At 43.5% G+C, this 17,055-nt stretch overlaps 1 long non-coding RNA gene across 1 annotated transcript; it reads right to left on the bottom strand.

The window, feature by feature from the left end:
• Window positions 1-436: 436 nt before the first annotated feature.
• LOC124282843 lies at window positions 437-15,529 on the bottom strand. The gene is made up of 3 exons (XR_006900265.1): window positions 14,101-15,529; window positions 13,191-13,240; window positions 437-620 (listed from the first exon to the last, which is right to left on the bottom strand). It is a non-coding gene; the product is annotated as an uncharacterized LOC124282843 (long non-coding RNA).
• Between the last annotated feature and the right edge of the window lie 1,526 nt (window positions 15,530-17,055).

Below are 17,055 nucleotides of genomic sequence, written 5' to 3'. Positions count from 1 at the left end.
GGGAACGAAGTATCTGTAATTTACAGCCCAAAGCCAAATAAGTCCCCGAGGTTTGTACAGGAGCCGCGAGTATCATTAATCACAGGAGTCGTAAATCCTGTTCTCATCCAGTCACCAAGCTGCTTGTACTCTATCGAGATAAATTTACAGTAAAATATATCACCGTAATTGATAAAGATTAAATTGGATATGAAAGAGGCATTTCCGACTTGACCAAAGAGCCCTTACAAATTTATTTCAACTTCATAAGGCCTCTTATAATGACAGCTCGGCAGTAAATGCATCACAGCGAGATATGGACGACATACAGTCATCTCCCCAGTTGTCACAAGTACGGGTAGATTGCCAATAAAACCCATAAAACTCATACAGGCTGATAAATTGCGGGTTTCCATATCATTAAAAACCACTAGGTTTTAATTTGAGGTTTTTATTATTGTCATTTGTCAAAGTTTGCCCATACAAACCTCATTTATCAGCGCTAGGGGTCAGGGTGGAAACAACACTGTGTCACAAAAACAGCGCCCGGCTGTACTTCAAAGTCGTGGACAAATCTCCCACCTTGTTGTCTGATCTCTGATCACCCAGGAGCAGATAACGCCGACAGGTACATAGCATACCTGGATATAAATTATCACAGAGTTAACAAGCAACACACCACAGTAGACAGGTAACATCAAGGTAATTTAATACCTAAGGTAAAAGGTCACGCGGGGAGTCAGAAACACATGGGCGTGAATTACATCGTGAGAGAAGAACATTCAGCGCAGATCTCAAAATTGTTTCTCGATTAAAAACATGGAGAAAATGGTGTATGCATTAAATTTGTAAAATATCAAGCACAATTTGTAAATACGGAAACTTTTATCTTTTAACCCTAACGGAAGTATATCAACATCCACAAGAGACAAGTGTCTGTTAAAAGGGTATCAAGGTTGGATTTACCCGTTAAAACACAACCTCTGAATCCTTAAATCAGTTCAGTCTGGAAATTAAGGTTTTCGTTTTTTTAGTCTCTGAAATAATCTTTTCAATTTTTCTAATTAACCTGGGAGGTTTCAAATTTTAAACAAAACACTCTGGTTAAACCGTCAAGAACATATTAAAAGTGGACGTTGATTACGGCGAATGTAGACAGGGTAGTTGTTTTATATTTTCACTGAATCTAACCATTGCACATAGTTAAGGACACACGCGCGCACGCACGTACGCACGCACGCACGCACGCACGCACGCACGCACGCACGCGCGCGCACACACACACACACACACCCTACCTGACTAACTTAAGTAAGCATCACCGAATAAGGCTTCAGTGAAGTTCCCAATGGTTACCCCCCAGCAGTAACATCACCCCAGCACAGCATGACCCACCAGACACCCCCACATACCATCTTGTTCAACACAACACACCAAACGTGACGTGCCCACTACAAAGTGACAACCCGGCTGTATTTGTTTTTTTTGTGTCACCGATCAGATAACAGACCATTCTTTGATCTCAGGTTATAATTCACCCGGAGGCAGTCTATGTTTTCTCAGATCTCTATACCTGTACATGTAACTGTATATGTCAACGTTTATATTGCAGAAAGGCCACAAGCCGACGGTGCTAATCTGTATGGATAGAAATAACGATGGCTGGAATAATGTTGCATTTTTTATTTCAAATGTCTTATCAATACGTTGGCTGAAATATATATGAAGTTAAGGACATTAAAACATTGATATATACAGGTGATATCATTTCATTAAACCAAATGATACTTAGAGTTTTGTACATAAATATGATTGTGTATAAACTGTATACATATATAATATCTATATACCTATATATCTATATATACAGAGAGAGAGAGAGAGAGAGAGAGAGAGAGAGAGAGAGAGAGAGAGAGAGAGAGAGAGAGAGAGAGAGAGAGAGAGAGAGAGAGAGAGAGAGAGGGTGAGGGGAGGGAGTGTACAGTATACAGCTTACACCATGACCAACGTTCACATCATACAGATCACGACTCACGGTGTATCAGTATAGTGGACCAACTGCTGGTGACTGTTACTACTGGTGTATCAGTTTAGTGGACCAGCTGCTGGTGACTGTGACTATTGGTGTATCAGTATAGTGGACCAACTGCTGGTGACTGTTACTACTGGTGTATCAGTATAGTGGACCAACTGCTGGTGACTGTTACTACTGGTGTATCAGTATAGTGGACCAACTGCTGGTGACTGTGACTATTGGTGTATCAGTATAGTGGACCAACAGCTGGTGACTGTGACTACTGGTGTATCAGTATAGTGGACCAACTGCTGGTGACTGTGACTATTGGTGTATCAGTTTAGTGGACCAACTGCTGGTGACTGTGACTATTGGTGTATCAGTTTAGTGGACCAGCTGCTGGTGACTGTTACTACTGGTGTATCAGTATAGTGGACCAACTGCTGGTGACTGTGACTATTGGTGTATCAGTTTAGTGGACCAACTGCTGGTGACTGTTACTACTGGTGTATCAGTATAGTGGACCAACTGCTGGTGACCATGACTACTGCTGGTGTATCAGTGTATCAGCATAGTGGACCAACTGCTGGTGACTGTGACTATTGGTGTATCAGTATAGTGGACCAACTGCTGGTGACTGTGACTACTGGTGTATCAGTATAGTGGACCAACTGCTGGTGACTGTGACTATTGGTGTATCAGTATAGTGGACCAACTGCTGGTGACTGTGACTACTGGTGTATCAGTATAGTGGACCAACTGCTGGTGACTGTGACTATTGGTGCCCTTCGCCGTACCCTTTACACCGTATACATGTCGACATGCAGCATATTGATTTTAAACAGTGATAATATTTAAAACTGACAGGATGAAATATTTTATATCTTTAAACTGTTTCCTTGATAAACCTTCCTTGTGATTAATGACAATAAAAGATTGAATGTCTGACTGCGGTGTCAGTTTATGTCACTTACAAAGATTAGACTTGAGTCTTCTCCAGGTCTAAGCTTGAGTATACATCATGCCTTTAATGTCAACCATGATATATTACGTTCAACCTGGTGTCTCATAAATATGTCATAGCGTGTTAATCATTCAATTTGACAATTTGTCATTCAATGACATTTCCAAAAGGCATGGTGTCACCTTTTAACGTTGTTAAAAGGAAGATACGACAGAAATGGTAAAGGTCAACTGAGAGTGGAAAACCTCTTTTTGATGTACCTGTAATACAAATAAATGTTGCGCGTTGAAAGTCACAAGTTCAGACATGCTGTCGAGTCATCATCCTGATGCACTTGGTTTAGGTACACTGTGTTTATTTGTAATTTTACGTCATTGCCAGCAATATTCAAGCTATAGTGCAGACGTTTGTAGTGCGGAACTCGACCCGGACACCAGTGGTGGATAATTTTTTTACGCCCAACGAGATCCCATTTACCTGATTTAGATATTATATAATATTATATTATATAAATTTATATACATTACTATCTGTTCAAAATCTTGCATAGAACCTGATAGATCTTATTTGTACTGCGGTCACCGGATGTGGACTCATTCTCAGCTCCCTATAGTATACAACCACAGCAGCTTGCAGGCTAAACAGTCATCTCCTACTGGTTACCCACTTTCTTATAGCTCAATGTCACTTGCCTAACACGTAACCACATGTATTACACGTGTTTCAGCGCTGGACAGGACCTTAGATGCCTCAAAAACTCAGGATCAACATCTCTGTCACCGAGGTGTCTTAAATTACTTTGAACACAGAACCTCGTGCACAGGACCTCCTCCTAACCTGACCTCGTGCACAGGACCTCCTTCTAACCTGACCACGTGCACAGGACCTCCTCCTAACCTGACCTCGTGCACAGGACCTCCTTCTAACAGGACATCTTACTCAGTCACCACATGCCTCTTTCGATAAGTATGCTGAGGGATATAGAAACATAGGAGGGACTCGCGATTGAGGGAAAGTGATCTGACCCAGGAAAATCCCTATATATCAGCTGACGTTGTCGGAAGACGGGACTCGTTAGGCCGCATTTGGAAGAGTGGCACGTGTCGGTGAAACACGACTGGACTAGTGTGGACAAATATGATAGATCCCCTAGAATCTATTCCTCTCCCATGTCGAACACTGCCCTACACATCCATTCGCCATGTAACGTTCGTGGAGCAGATAAGGAGAGCAAGGAACACGATTTTACTTTCAGATTGGGCATTAGCGTTGAGTGGGAGCTGACAACCACCTGGTCCTTGTCAAGGGAGGTCCACGCCAGTCTGAGGCTGGACTTCATCTCTCGCCAGTATTTATGAGGCGGGAGTCTCCAAGCAGACGACACGACCAGAAACATCAGAATGACCAACGCTCGTATGGATCAGATGTCAACTTCCGGCTTGTTTATGCGTCGGATTGTCACATCTACAAGCTGTTTATCGCATAAATTTATTGCCTATTGTCTTAATGTTTGTCTGTCTTTCCGTTGTATAATGGACTTAATGTAGTTTGAGGGTTATCATCTGGTGGCGAGCGAATCACCAGGCTCGTCTAGGGAGGTCTTCGCCGCCATCACTCTTCCAGTAATCGCTAGGACACGGGATCTTATAGACATGTGGGGTAATTCTCTTTTCAAATTAACTGCTGATTGAGACAAATTGTTTTCTCTTCTGCTATTCGTCAATTTGTTCAGCCATGTTTAGAAACACGATATCTGGCGGTCGTCTGCCGGTTTGTTGGCTCCGGGATGAGCGTGACAAACTGTCCAAATTGAGGAACCGTGTACTTGAGCCTTCTCGGCCAGGCGACAGGAACTGGCAGTGGGAACTATCTTGTTTTCTGATGATTAGAAGCAAATTGCTAGAGAATCTGGTGGCATTGATTTTCTGCAGAGCCTGGGAGCCGTATTTGTAGGCGTGTTCTCAGAGCAAGGGCTTCCGCAAACATGTATATAAACTTTGTAGCATCTTGATGGAAGCATAATTGAACAAGACAGCGCTCATTAAATAATTTGTTCGCCTGACTGACTTTGTAATTCTGTGTTAACAACGGGTTCAAGACTTTGATGTTGATCGCATACGTTTGTAACTACGGACAATCAATAACAGGTCGATATCGTGATTCACAAAGTAACAACTTTCTCAATGCCGGTCAACATGTACACTGACCTGACCCTCGGAGGGGGGTCAAGTTTTAGTTCTATCAGCAAGAAAGACGCAGTAGCCCAAGACATAGCAAATCCCAAAGGATTTCTTCTATTCCAGCAATATCACATCAGGTTTGCCTGTTTGTGTCTTTATTTGCGTGTTGTTTAACTCAATACACAGCAGCATATCAGCTATATGACGACGCAGCACCAGTACATACCTTCAGTATAACAACATTTATGATAACTCATTAAAGGCCAAGTCTGTGGCCTCCTCTGATGACCACCACAGGTTGTTGTGGTGGTGTGTGTGTGTGTGTGTGTGTGTGTGTGTGTGTGCGTGCGTGCGTGCGTGCGTGAGTGTGTGTGTGTGTGTGTGTGTGTGTGTGTTGTGTTTGTCTCTTATGACCTGGCATCCTGACGTGTGTATCACATCGGACTTCACACATGGTCTCTGTATGGGGAATCGAACCTTGTTCTTCTGTGTAACAAACGGTTGTCAACTCATGGTATAAGAGTGAGTGAGTAATGTTTTACGCCGCTTTTAGCAATATGTAGCAACATTGGCGGGGGATGCCATAAATGGGTCGCACAATTTTACCGTTTAGGTGATTTAAACCTGGGTCTTCGGCTTGGCGACCGAACGCTTTAACCACTAGGCTACCCCATTGTTCCTGTCATGCTGTCAGATATCACATACGTTACATATCGTGTCTCTCCTTTCGTTCACTTTACACCATGAAGAGGAACCATTCTGAGTGTCGCAAATACAATACTTCGTGTTTGCCTACTGTTACAATTGATTTGGAGCATCTTGGCGTCGTTTTACCGTGTGGTTGTGTGCATTTGCTAATAACAGTTACCTTTCCCTGTGTGTTTTACTTTTGACACCGCTCGGTTAAGACACGCTGACATACTGGCGATGACATGAGATCATCACTATCTGATAACTAAAAACAATCATACAGTCATACAGTCGGAATTTGAGCAGTTTTGTTCCTATTATTTTATTTGCCTATATGCATGTGTGGCCTCTTTCCGGGTTTAGTCTCGACAGTTCAATCATATCTGTCTCCGGTTTACAATTTGCTACAACAGATCCTAAACTGGATTCAGTTATTGAAATCTCGGAGTCAGAAAGGCTATGATGAGTGATGTCTTTTACAAAGATAGCATACCTTACATACCTGACGCTAAACCCCACCAAAGCACATTCACGTTGCCGAGGGATTTTGGGTCATACTGTCATGCTGTGCTGGTCAAATGATAGTGTTGCTCACGACTGACTGACTGACTGAGTTTGGTTTTACGCCGCTTTTAGCAATATTCCAGCAACATCACGGCGGGGGACACCAGAAATGCGCTTCACGCATTGTGCCCATGTTGGGATTCGAACCCGGGTCTTCAGCGTGACGAGCCAACGCTTTAACCATTAGGGTACCCCACCACCCCCGTTGCTCACGAAGAGGTGGGAAGGCTTGTGTGTTCCTCCTCAACATGTGCTGTGACATCACGTTTGATACAAGTCGCTATGGGATCCGATCCAACACCACTGGCTACATCGAAATGTCATACCCGGCGAAAAACATAATGAAAGGTATTCATCAAAAGTGGTAGGAGAATGTTATTTCGGACAACAACGTGTGAGACCATGTCCATGTGACCAGTGGCACAGGTTATCTCTGTATATTATCTACTTGTTTGCAGTTATTGTGGATCCTGTTTGTCATTCCATAGGAAGTCCATGCCTACAAAATGGCATTGTGATCCCTGAGTCTAGGGGCGTTCATGTAATTTTTCATCCTATGGTCCAGTGTTAGTGCCTACTGAATGGTACTGTCATCCCATGGAGTCTCCAAGTAGTGCCTATTGACTGGTTTTGTCTTCCCATGGGATTCTGGAAGTAGTGCCTATTGATTGGTATTGTCATGGGATTCTGGAAGCAGTTCCTATTGATTGGTATTGTCATGGGATTCTGGAAGCAGTTCCTATTGATTGGTATTGTCATCCCATGGGATTCTGAAAGTAGTGGATATTGACTGGTATTGTCATCCCATGGGATTCTGGAAGTACTGGATATTGACTGGTATTGTCATCCCATGGGATTCTGGAAGAAGGGCCCATATTTACTGGTATTGTCATCCCATGGGATTCTGGAAGTAGTGCCTATATTGACTGGTATTGTCATCCCATGGGATTCTGGAAGTAGTGCCTATATTGACTGGTATTGTCATCCCATGGGATCCTGGAAATAGTGCCTATATTGACTGGTATTGTCATCCCATGGGATCCTGGAAATAGTTCCTATTGACTGGTATTGTCCTCCCATGGGATTCTGGAAGTAGTGCCTATATTGACTGGTATTGTCCTCCCATGGGATCCTGGAAATAGTTCCTATATTGACTGGTATTGTCATCCCATGGGATCCTGGAAATAGTTCCTATTGACTGGTATTGTCATCCCATGGGATTCTGGAAGTAGTGCCATGGGATTCTATAGGGCCTATTGACTGGTATTGTCATCCCATGGGATTCTGGAAGTAGTGCCTATTGACTGGTATTGTCATCCCATGGGATTCTGGAAGTAGTGCCTATTGACTGGTATTGTCATCCCATGGGATTCTGGAAGTAGTGCCTATTGACTGGTATTGTCATCCCATGGGATTCTAGGAATTGTCATGCCTATATTGACTGGTATTGTCATCCCATGGGATTCTGGAAGTAGTGCCTATTGACTGGTATTGTCATCCCATGGGATTCTGGAAGTAGTGCCTATATTGACTGGTATTGTCATCATCCATGGGATTCTGGAAGTAGTGCCTATTGACTGGTATTGTCATCCCATGGGATTCTGGAAGTAGTGCCTATTGACTGGTATTGTCATCCCATGGGATTCTGGAAGTAGTGCCTATTGACTGGTATTGTCATCCCATGGGATTCTGGAAGTAGTGCCTATTGACTGGTATTGTCATCCCATGGGATTCTGGAAGTAGTGCCTATTGACTGGCATTGTCATCCCATGGGATTCTGAAGTAGTGCCTATATTGACTGGTATTGTCATCCCATGGGATTCTGGAAGTAGTGCCTATTGACTGGTATTGTCATCCCATGGGATTCTGGAAGTAGTGCCTTTATTGACTGGTATTGTCATCCCATGGGATTCTGAAGTAGTGCCTATTGATTGGTATTGTCATCCCATATTGACTGGTATTGTCATCCCATGGGATTCTTCTATTGAAGTAGTGCCTATATTGACTGGTATTGTCATCCCATGGGATTCTGGAAGTAGTGCATATTGACTGGTATTGTCATCCCATGGGATTCTGGAAGTAGTGCCTATATTGACTGGTATTGTCATCCCATGGGATTCTGGAAGTAGTGCCTATATTGACTGGTATTGTCATCCCATGGGATTCTGGAAGAAGTGCCTACTGCCTGTATTATTGACTGGTATTGTCATCCCATGGGATTCTGGAAGTAGTGCCTATATTGATTGACTGGTATTGTCATCCCATGGGATTCTGGAAGTAGTGCCTATTGACTGGTATTGTCATCCCATGGGATTCTGGAAGTAGTGCCTATATTGACTGGTATTGTCATCCCATGGGATTCTGGAAGTAGTGCCTATTGACTGGTATTGTCATCCCATGGGATTCTGGAAGTAGTGCCTATATTGACTGGTATTGTCATCCCATGGGATTCTGGAAGTAGTGCCTATTGACTGGTATTGTCATCCCATGGGATTCTGGAAGTAGTGCCTTTATTGACTGGTATTGTCATCCCATGGGATTCTGGAAGTAGTGCCTATTGACTGGTATTGTCATCCCATGGGATTCTGGAAGTAGTGCCTATATTGACTGGTATTGTCATCCCATGGGATTCTGGAAGTAGTGCCTATTGACTGGTATTGTCATCCCATGGGATTCTTGAAGTAGTGCCTATTGACTGGTATTGTCATCCCATGGGATTCTGGAAGTAGTGCCTATATTGACTGGTATTGTTATCCCATGGGATTCTGGTATTGTCCTCCATGGGATTCTGGAAGTAGTGCCTATATTGACTGGTATTGTCATCCCATGGGATTCTGGAAGTAGTGCCTATTGATTGGTATTGTCATCCCATGGGATTCTGGAAGTAGTGCCTATATTGACTGGTATTGTCATCCCATGGGATTCTGGAAGTCTGGAAGTAGTGCCTATATTGACTGGTATTGTCATCCCATGGGATTCTGGAAGTAGGGCCTATTGATTGGTATTGTCATCCCATGGGATTCTGGAAGTAGTGCCTATATTGACTGGTATTGTCATCCCATGGGATTCTGGAAGTAGTGCCTATATTGACTGGTATTGTCATCCCATGGGATTCTGGAAGTAGTGCCTATATTGACTGCTATTGTCATCCCATGGGATTCTTGAAGTAGGGCCTTTTGACTGGTATTGTCCTCCCATGGGATTCTGGAAGTAGTGCCTATTGACTAGTATTGTCATCCCATGGGATTCTTGAAGTAGTGCCTATTGACTAGTATTGTCATTCCATGGGATTCTGGAAGTAGTGAATATTGATTGGTATCGTCATCTCATGGGATTCTGGAAGTTGTGAATATTGACTGGTATCGTCATCTCATGGGAGTCTGAAATTAGTTTGTATTGACTGGTATCGTCATCTCATGGGAGTCTGAAAGTAGTTTGTATTGACTGGTATTGTCATCACACGGGAGTCTGAAAGTAGTTAATATTGACTGGTATTGTCATCCCATGGGATTCTGAAAGTAGTTAATATTGACTGGTATCGTCATCCCATGGGAGTCTGAAAGTAGTGCCTATTGACGGTATCGTCATCCCATGGGAGTCTGGAAGTAGTGCCTACTGACTGGTATCGTCATCCCATGGGAGTCTGGAAGTAGTGCCTATTGACGGTATTGTCATCCCATGGGAGTGAGTGAGTAGTGTAGTAATGCTCCCAGCTCACTGATAGACAGGCGTTTAATTGACATCGTTACCTCGAAATATAACGCTGAATATACTCCATAGAAGTACAAATTTGGCAGATTCTAGAAGAATGGTTTGCGTCCAAATTATGGCCAAAGTGACATTGATAACGGAAACAAAGGGACTGTAACCCCCGTTGAATGATAAAGCGGCTGGTTCATTGACCAAACAGATTGATATCTGACACCTATCTACTTTAAGCGTGACAAAATGTCCTTTTCGTGCAATTTTTCTCCGCACGATAAGATTGCAAAACCATTCTTTTTGAAGGTCGTATGGAGTAGTATAATAAACCGCAGCCAGTTTTCACGTCAGACGCATTAGTGTTATCCATGATCTACTCAATACTCGACTAAAGAAATGACTTTGGGTACATCTTTGACTGAAACACATTGAGCATGGGACAGATGTACAGTTGTAGGCGCGACCCTCAGTCTAGTCAGATTCATCATGGCGGCCTCCGAGTTCCCTCATCGTCTGCCCTCAACGTCTGAAGCCCGGATGAGCTTGACGAAGTGGTCTGAGAGGGAAATGCTATTTGTTGGCCTTACCGCTTTTCCACAACACAAAAAGGATCTAGATTTTGATGCTGTTATTTCCACATTGTAGGGGGAATGATTGAGGCACACTACAACTCTCCAACACAGACGCTGCAGTCATTATCGGATTATTATACACGAGAAACCCTTGCTGTAGAACCAGTGGGCTTGATTTATCCAGCTTAGCACCTAAAAAAGTAATGCTTTTTATTGGATGTATTTGGTCGTAATCTCTAGTACAAAAAACCAATGTAATGCGATTTAGTAGAAATGACCCTCGTTGAGGTAAACAGCTTGATCAGATTAGTGTGTCGTTTTTTCCACAGGTAACAAGTTACACGATGCAACGTCGAGTGGAAATACTTGACGCTATCCGAAAACACGAAGTCCCAGCCAGAACTATGATGGATGATCCATTACCTAACTACCTAATGACATTAAAGACACTGCAGGTGTAACAGAAGAAGTGCGTTAATTGCTGTAAGGTGTGTAATTCGTCACCGTTGATGTCGGCGTTGCAGTAACGTTGACTGCGGTGGCAGACAAGTATAGACAGCATGAAGCAACGATTGATGAGACGTCGCAGTCCATCACCAACAACTGCCACACGACAATTACCAGGTAACGGTTAATGAGATCGATGAAAACACGTACAGCCTCTGACAGCGTACTCCTCTCAAGTCGGGTAGAGCTGGCTATCACTGGCGCTGCAGCAGGCAGTCTGGCAGACTGTCGGCGGGATGAAGCAGAGCGATGAGTCGATGCAGCCTGACGTATATACATATGTCAATATCACGGATAATTCTGACAAACTGCCGTAATGGATCAAAGATGTGTCGGGGGATTGTAGGATTTCTCCGAGACAGGAGATGGGCATTAATGGCTTTTTTATCAGGTTTCTGGCTTTCAAGAATGGATGATCATTTTGACATGACGCCACTAAAGTCGTTCAATCAAGATTCATCTTTGACTTAAAAGTCAGGAGTGGATATCTGAAGCTGATTCATCTGCCAAACCAGTGTCGGCGATGATAATTGATCTTGTGCTCATACATACATATTAACCTCTGTGAAACCCACAGCTCAACCCGAGGTAGCGGCATCGCCACATGCCGTCACAGCAACGTCCGCGGACGTTCAAGCAACAGCTGCACCCAGACAGTCAACCTACTACAACACGAACAAGTCCTTCATCGTCTACTGATGTACATGGAGTGGTTACTAAGTCCGTTTTATAGACTAAGGTTGAGATCTATTTCAAATGTTTTCAGATGGATGGCATCAAATTCAGCTGGTTTTGTGTTCCGATCATATACTGAAAGAAATATATACAGGAACACATGATGGTATCGTGTTTATGCCAGGTTAATAAACACAACAAATCGACCAGTGAAGATCCGGGTTAGAACTGATCCTCAGGAACCCATGCTTGTCGTAAGAGGTGACTAACGGGATCGGGTGGTCAGGCTCGCTGACTGGGTTGACACATGTCATCGTATCCCAAATGCGTAGATCGATGCTCATGATGTTGATCACTGGACTGACTGGTCCAGACTAGATTATTTACAGAACGCCGCCATATAAATGGAAATATTGCTGAGTGCGGCGTGAAACTAAACTCAATCTCTAAACACAACAAATCAACAATTCTTTCTCCTGGATGAACGAGTTATCTGATTTGCATGGTGTATTCATATACATCGCCAACATCACCGTATCTACCCCAGCCCTACCTCCATCCTCATACCAACCATTCACCCCAAAGTCCCATCCTCCCCACTTTCCTCTTCTCATCCCCGTACCACCACCACCACACTACCACACCACTACCACCACGCCACCACCACCACCACGCCACCACACCACCACCACCACCCCCACCACACTACCCCACCACCACCACCACACCACCACACCACCACACCACCACGCCACCACACCACCACACCACAAACATTCCCTTATATTTTCCACTGGAATATAGCACACGTTATTTCAGTTTTCATCTGAGACCAAATGTCTGAAGTTTGCTCAACAAGATTAGTTAGCATACTTCAGCTCCGAGTCAAGGGATTCACTTTTCATTAAGTCTTGTCAGCATTTTGAAATTGTTGAAAAACTTCTTTGGAATGTATATTTCACGGTTACTCGTAATGTGTTATAACTTGTTTCTTTACTGCCGAGAAACACGAATACTTCAAGGCGTAATGGCGGCTAGTCAGGGATCTTCTGCTGCAGTTTGACACAATCAAATAAAACTTTCGGCGCCCAGACGTACAGTAGGTAACACTTGGAACGTATTGTACAAACAAAACGTTTCATAGCCTACCGTTGTCACACAACATGCTCTCCCTCAGTTCACACTTGGTTTATAGCATCCCGGCAAATGTAAAACGAGGCCACAAAACATGAGTTAACTGTCACATAAATGCGAGTTAGAATGATTTTTAAAGCAGCTTTTTGTAATATTTTACCCATGAAGGTGGACGTTTACGATGGGGTTGTGATGGCTAGGTTACTAACGTGTCAGAAAACTAACTTTCAATAACCGGTTTGCCTACTCCAGACTCCACCTAAAGTAAATATAGTCACTGTGTTATTATTGGGCAATGTTCACATGTGAGTGAGTGAGTGAGTGAGTGAGGGTAGTTTTACGCCGCATTTAGCAATATTCCAGCAATATCACGGCGGGAGACACCAGAAATGGGCTTCACAGACTGTACCCATGTGGGGAATTGAACCCTGTTTTTTCGCGTGACGAGCGAGCGCTTTAGCCACTACGCTACCCCACCACCTCACAATGTACTAGCATACATGTAGTTCCGCTTGACAGTATTGGTGATGACACCTCCTGTTATACAATCGGAGTTTAATCTTGTAGAATGGAGATGCGTCGTGAATGGCCACTGTTGTTATTTTAAAAAGAAAGATACTTATTCTAGTTTCGCATCAATATGTTCACATCATCTCTTGATTATCATGAATAACATTAAACAACCCCTCTCAACGAGCCTGCCAACCACCTTCTAAACAACCTTGTTAATGGCCTTGTCTGAGAAGGTTTCATAATCTGCATATATTGACTATGTGTCTGCGTGGTGTAGATTGATTCCTCAACGTGTAGAGCGCTCAGCACAATGTGTTTAGGGTTATGGGTCATTCCTGCTACAGCGAGGAGCGTGCGACGACAAGCCCCGGGCGTCCAATTGGTAAAAGAGATCACCAAGTGGCTCCCTAATCCCATATAGACTACCTGACGCTTCCCCTGTTGGGGATCATGTCAACGATCACCATTAAGGCCAAACATATCTGTCTTTGATGTTTGCTGGAGGTGGATATCTGTCGTCTGCTCTCTCACCTGACCTGCCATGTTGACACACTCACTCTACCACAGACAATCTCTGTTTTGTTCCATACAGGAGGGCCGTTTTACCTTTTCACAATACCCACAGATAGGCAAGTTTGTTGGCTCAAATGGTAGAAGGTTAACGGTGAGCTGACCCTTGAAAGAAAAGAAGAAAAGTTGTAACGCAACTGGAAAACGGTAGCCCTGCGATCTGTCGGCGATTTTCTGGCAGATCGTATCTGGTACTTTACGACGGAACCGGATATGATAATCCCTACCCACCACAGGGTGCGCACAAGGCATTTGGCGCAACTACCCATGACGGACAGTGTTTCTTGGCTTGTCAATGTGTTAAGCGAACCTTGTTGAGGGCAATCAGAACCTATGGTACAGCCGTCAGATCCCATGTCAGCCCCCCAGATTGGATGACGAAGATACACAATGTCGTTCATGTTTGTCGTCTGCTTCAGTGACTCCGAACACAGGCAACTGTCATGGACGTTTGGATCGTCTGATAAGCAGCGAGGGACTTGTTAATCACACGTGAATGAGTAGAAACTTTTGATCTATCGTGTGTGCTCGACGCCGTGTGTGGACTGGATGATGAAGGAACAGGATTTCAACTCAGGCCAAGGGGGAATGATTGATTGAATGGCTCAAGACTTTTGATCTAATATCATGTGCCAGGCAGACATCCCCGCGGTGATTTATCTACAAGTTATTGGACACATCACGGAGATCCTCCGCTAAAGGACAACCTCCCTGTGTGCTGACTAACCTTTTGACACCCAAGACGCGCACGTTGAGCTGAGGACACGTCTGATTACAACTCTACATGCAACAGGACACACCAAGACAACCTTATACAATATAAATGCGTTTATATAAAGTCTGAAAGATTGTCTGAATTGATGTTTATATCGGTAATAGCCTTTACTGCTGAATACTGGCGCAAATGCAATGGAAATAACTGATCGGTCTGGCTTGCTCGTAAGCCTGAAAATCTGACTGTAGGAATTATGATCAGAATTCACGTTTCTTTGCATCTCGTACCGACCACAGATCACAAGGGAGTCAGCCGCCATCAGTTCAGACATATCAATACCTTTCTTGTTCTGACTATGAATATTGATTTGACATATACAGCGTTTTAATGTTAGCATGGGTGAGCTGAGACTGTAGGACCAGCTCTAACCTTTTGGCTCAGTGGACAAATCATGTTGCAGTGTTTAAGGTATCCTTCCTCTAATGTAATGTATAGGACTGCAGAATAAGCGCAAATGCCTCGCACTGGATCGTCCTTGACGCTACCAGATCATGGTAATTTCAAGAAATCAACAGCAACAGCTGGTGTTCTAGGTAACACTGAACTTACAAGCGTACAATAGCAAGGGTGAGATTTTCCAATCTGAATATATTTCTAGCAATGCTCATCGTGGATCTGTTGTGTACATCTGTTTTCTGTCACACTGAAACATGTGTTCACTGGCACTATTGTGTTGGGTTGTCTTACACAGACAAACATCCGCCTTTGTCAACGGAAAACCCTATGATTGACAGATCGTTACCTGCACTGTAGCGTTTAGTCTGTCTCACAGTCCCTGAACCACATTATTTTCCCTACTGCCAAGCCTTCTCTGCAGTGCTAAAGCCCTAAATAAAGCAAGTCTAGATTTCCTCAGGTTCAGAATCTCTGGTCTCCCTAGGGCTCCTTTTCAATATAAATGGGCTTGTTTGTTTCTATCTAAATTATATATATTCAGAGACTAAGCCTTAGTCTATGTAGCGTTATATGGCATTGTTTAGGAATTGGGGGATATTTTCATTTATGAAATGGGTTTTATTGTAGATACTACGCATGTGCAACAAACAGCAATTTACTTTACTAGATGACTGCTACACGTGCATGGGTAAAGACTGACACAATATATCATGTGTCATATTGCGTACATACGGGTTCTTTCCTAACTTGTCAGAGTTCAGCGGAGTGGTAGGCAATTAACAAACGTGTCTTATCCCCTCTTATTTTTATTCACCATCTCCCCTTCTTCACCCCTTCTCAAACCTCCCCCAGTCTTTCCTTCCATGCTTATCTCGCCCACTGCCCATTGATGATGTTACATACACACACCCTGTATTGATCCAGGAATTGGCAACCGTGGTTATCTCCCTTCCATAGTTCCTGGAAGTCAGCCTATAGAAGGCACACCACTCAAATTACCTTAACGGAAACGTCTTCCATGATAATCTAACGTTGATAACGAACACACAAATGTAACATATATCAACATCTATTTACCATCGACTTTTTTACACCTAGTGAAAACGGTAAATTTTGATTGAACGGTTTTCGATTTCGGGTTACTCGGCGGGTTCAGACGGTACGCAACACCAATACCTATCTGTACCTATTGCCATGTTGTACACAGACGCCGACGGCCAACACCTGTATCTCCAGACAGATGGAATGAGGCGTTATGCGTGGTATATGGTGATTATATTGTATTTCCGGAAGATTGATAGGATGAAGGTTGAAGGTCCCAATCATCATTTGAGAGGTAGGACGTGTAACGGTTTAATTAATGCGCGTTTCTACTGATGTGTCTGACAAGTCAGGATGACAGTACATTATTAATACCCATTATGATCATCTCACTCAGCAAAACATATTCTCTTCCACATTTATAACGCCCCACATCAGATATCCTCGATGAAATATACCAGGAATTGTTGAAGACCTCGGGACGTTGGAATCTAATGTGATATTCACAAGTCCGTCTAATTTATCTTAGTTATCAGATTGCAAATGTGGACGTGTGTGTATTTGAAGTTGATAGATATTGGTCGACTGATGTCAGAGCCGTATAGTGCTGTCAGGGAGCTTTGCTGGAAGTTGATCTATATCAAACCCTTTAGAATTATGAAAGAGAAGGTGACTGCGGCCTTCTTTCATGTCGTGGTTTGTTTGTGGAACTGTCACGCGCGACTGGGTACCTGACGCGGCTCACAATGAGGCGCAGAACACGGCCTGTCAGTAATTGA

This window comes from Haliotis rubra, unplaced genomic scaffold (assembly GCF_003918875.1).
Source record: "Haliotis rubra isolate DU_JTF1 unplaced genomic scaffold, ASM391887v1 Scf304, whole genome shotgun sequence".
Taxonomy (NCBI): Eukaryota; Metazoa; Mollusca; class Gastropoda; order Lepetellida; family Haliotidae; genus Haliotis; species Haliotis rubra.
This window is presented reverse-complemented; position numbering and strand designations above follow the sequence as displayed.